This window comes from Salvelinus sp. IW2-2015, linkage group LG8 (assembly GCF_002910315.2).
Source record: "Salvelinus sp. IW2-2015 linkage group LG8, ASM291031v2, whole genome shotgun sequence".
Lineage (NCBI taxonomy): Eukaryota > Metazoa > Chordata > Actinopteri > Salmoniformes > Salmonidae > Salvelinus > Salvelinus sp. IW2-2015.
In genome coordinates, this window is record NC_036848.1 from 7603106 (window position 1) to 7607123 (window position 4018).

Here is a 4018-nt window from a genome sequence, read left to right on the forward strand (position 1 = left end):
CAAATTGTATTTCATGACAATAAAGCAAACTAATTTTGGAGGGGGGTGGGGAGATTTGATTAGCGAGAGAGAGAAAGTAGAGAGAGAGAAGAGAGAGAGAGAAGGAGTAGATAGGGAGATACTGTATAGATAGTAGAGAGAAGACAGGGTAAAGAGGGAGTAGAGAGAGGGAGAGAGTACAGAGAGAGCGAAAGAGTGAAAGAGAGTAGATAGAGAGAGAGAGGGAGTAGAGAGAGAGCTATAAAGAGGGAGACAGAGAGATGGAGACAGAGAGATAGAGAGAGGTATAGAGGAAGAGAGTAGAGGGAGAGAGAGAAAAAGAGAGAGGCTAGAGAGAGAGAGTAAAGAGAGACAGAGATAGGACTCAGAGACTAGGGCCTTAACAGAACAGACCCACTGGCCCAGGCCTAATAATCTGTCATCGGGAAGGATGGAGCAGGATTCTAAATGAATGAATMAATTAATTTGGGGACCCAGTTGATCGACGTTCATCAGCTAAGACAACAGGAAGTGAATGGGGTTGGAGTGTCTTCGAGACAGGGGTTAAGTCACATATGGTTCCATGTTGCTTTTATAGTCACTGTTTTTGTTTTAGAAAGAGTAGTGGACTATGTAAGGAATAGGGTACAATTGCAAGGAGAGCTGCTCTGCTGTCACTGGGCTGGGTGATGGATAGACTAAAGGGCTTCAGGAGGAGGAAAGGACAGTGGAAGGGATGGAGATAAATCACGCAGCCAATCTATAGCCAGCTACTGTGTCCTGTCCTGATTAGCACAGCAGAGGACAGGACAGTCAGTGGCTATTTAGTCAGTGTCCTTCTGTAGACAGACGTGGACACAAAGCCTAAAGAGTGATGTCTCTCTCTCTCTCTCTCTCTCTCTCTCTCTCTCTCTCTCTCTCTCTCTCTCTCTCTCTCTCTCTCTCTCTCTCTCTCTCTCTGGGTGATGGGTGAGGCAGTAAGAGAGGTGACGGGTGGGCAGTAGAGGGGTGACGGGTAGGGCAGTAAGAGGGGTGAAGGGTAGGGGCAGTAAGAGGGGTGAGGGTGAGGCAGTAAGAGGGGTGATGGGAGGCAGTAAGAGGGGTGACGGGTGGGGCAGTAAGAGGGGTGACGGGTGAGACAGTAAGAGGGGTGACGGGTGAGGCAGTAAGAGGGGTGAGGGTGAGGCAGTAAGAGGGGTGACGGGTGAGGCAGTAAGAGGGGTGACGGGTAGGGCAGTAAGAGGGGTGACGGGTAGGGCAGTAAGAGGGGTGACGGGGTGAGGCAGTAAAGAGGGGTGATGGGTGAGGCAGTAAGAGGGGTGACGGGTGGGGCAGTAAGAGGGTACGTGAGGGTAGAGGGTGATGGGTGAGCAGTAAGAGGGGTGAGGGTGGCAGTAAGAGGGGTGGACGGGGTAGGGCAGTAAGAGGGGGTGACGGGTGAGGCAGTAAGAGGGGTTGACGGGTGGGCAGTAAGGGGTGAAGGTAGGGCAGTAAGAGGGGTGACGGGTGAGGCAGTAAGAGGGGTGATGGGTGAGGCAGTAAAGGGTGGGTGGGGCAGTAAGAGGGGTGGACGGGTAGGGCAGTAAGAGGGGTGACGGGTGGGCAGTAAAGGTGACGGCAGTAAGAAGGTGACGGGTGGAGAGCAGTAAGTAGGGGTGACGGGTGGGCAGTAAGAGGGTGACGGGGAGAGTAAGTAGGATGAACGGGTGAGGTCAGCAGCGAAGATGGGTGGGGCAGTAAGAGGGGTGACGGGTGAGGCGTAAGAGGGGGAGAGGGTGGGGCAGTAAGAGGGTGCACGGGTGAGGCAGTAAGAGGGGTGACGGGTGGGGCAGTAAGAAGGGGTGACGGGTGGGCAGTAACTAGGAGTGAATGGGTGGGGCAGTACATTACATTTACATTCTAAGTCAATTTAAGCAGACGCTCTTATCCAGAGCGACTTACAAATAGGCACTATGTGTTGGTGTCTGTAGTGTGAGTCAGTGGGCAGAGCCCTGGGTACAGTGGTACAGTTTGCCTGCAGTGCTTGTCGTCGTTCGTGTGATGGCGTGGACGGCTAAACTGCGCCCTGAACGCTCTGCGAACGAGATTAGTGCGTTACATAAAAAGGCTGAGCGCCGCCATCTGCAGCGAGCGACAATGTCTTACGGTCCGAGTGGTCGTAAACCACGCACCGGCTGCACCAATCACCGCAAAAACATCATTCAAAAAACGGTGAGATGGCACAAGCATTCTGGGTAGGAAGAGCGTGAAGCAGGCTGCTTTTTATGAAGCCACATGCAGGAAGACGGGACAATAGAAGCCCAGGGGGAGGGTGGACTGGGGCAAAGTGGTGATGACGGGGGGAGGCTGGGGGCGAGAGACTGGGGGAGGCTGATGGAGAGAGGGGAGGCTTGGGGGAAAGAGGGGATGCTGGGGGATATAGCAGCTGCAGAGCTGGAACTCTCAATCACCCTTGCATTGTTTGATATAGCAGTTGTGAGGCTTCATGTTTAGACCAGAGGGACATCAGTGCGCTAGCCTCATACATGGCCAATAACTCACTGTCAGCCCAGCCCAGTGGAGGTTGCTTTGCCTGGCTGACAGAGATCTGTATTCTGCCATTTTGCAACCAACATGTCATGTCCGTGCTCTCTGGCAAAATACGTTTAATAAGCCTGGAGAGACATACAACTGTATGATGGGCACTGGTAAAATGGGCAGCCATTTTGTCACAGTTAATGGACAACAATTGTGGATTGACATATTTGTTTTGTGTTAAGGATAGAAGATATCAGTAGTCGTGTGTGTGTGTGTGTGGTGTGTGTGTGTGTGTGTGTGTGTGTGTGTGTGTGTGTGTGTGTGTGATGTGTTGTGTGGTGTGTGTGTGTGTGTGTGTGTGTGTGTGTGTGTGGTGTGGTGGTGTGTGTGTGTGTGTGTTGTGTGTGTGTGTGTGTGTGTGTGTGTGTGTTGAAGCTGACACTTAACAGAACGCAGCCAAGGGCGGCATTCAGGCAAGAAAGCTCAGATCATGTTATCTGCTCTGACATATACAGACATGTGACATATGTCTCATTTGTTTAGAGAGCAATTTAGAATAATATCTCCCTGTTTTCTGGACGAGATGTAAAAAAAAGGAGAAGCCAGGCAATCTGAAAGCTGAGGGAAATGTTCAGTAGCCATAAAGCTATCTGCAGGATATCAGGGAATAGATTACGAAGTGTGTGGGGAGAGCAGTGTGTCCGCTACTGTAAGAGCAGAATAAAAAGGAGAGCATTAGGAGAAGAGGAGAGAGCATATGAGAAAATCAATACAGGCCATTTGGAATCTGTAAGGGGTTTTCTTTGGAAGGAAAATGGAGGGTTGGACTATTTCAGCAATTAAATCAAGGAGTCACCTTGCTGGGCTGGGGTGGAGGCGTACTGAGGAGGGTTTGTGTGTGTGTGTGTGGGGGGGGGGGTTACGAAAGAGTCCGCAAGCTACCACTGTCTCCCTCAATCCTAATGGTCTGCGAACAGCTGAAGATTAGGCCATGGCTAACTGTGCTGAATGCTATAACAAGTGACGAGGTTGTGATTGACCGTCTTGACTCTGTCATTCTCTCTCTGCCTCGCTCTCTGTTTCTGACTCTGTAATTCTCTCTCTCTGCCTCGCTCTCTGTTCTGACTCTGTCATTCTCTCTCTCCTGCCTCGCTCTCTGTTTTCTGACTCTGTCATTCTCTCTCTCTGCCTCGCTCTCTGTTCCTGACTCTGTCCCTTTCTCTCTCTCTCTCTCTCTCTCCTCTCTTCTCTCTCTCTCTCTCTCTCTCTCTCTCTCTCTCTTCTTTCCTCTCTCTCTCTCTCTCTCTCTCTCTCTCTCTCTCGTCTCTCCTCTCTCTTCTCTCTCTCTCTCTCTCTCTCTTCTCTCTTCTCTCCTCTCTCTCTCTCTCTCTCTCTCTCTCTCTTCTCTCTCTATCTCTCCTCTCTCCTCTCTCTCTCTCCTCTTCTCCCTCTCTCTCTCTCTCTCTCTCTCTCTCTCTTCTCTCTCTCTCTCTCTCTCTCTGTGGAGAGTACGTGTATTCTA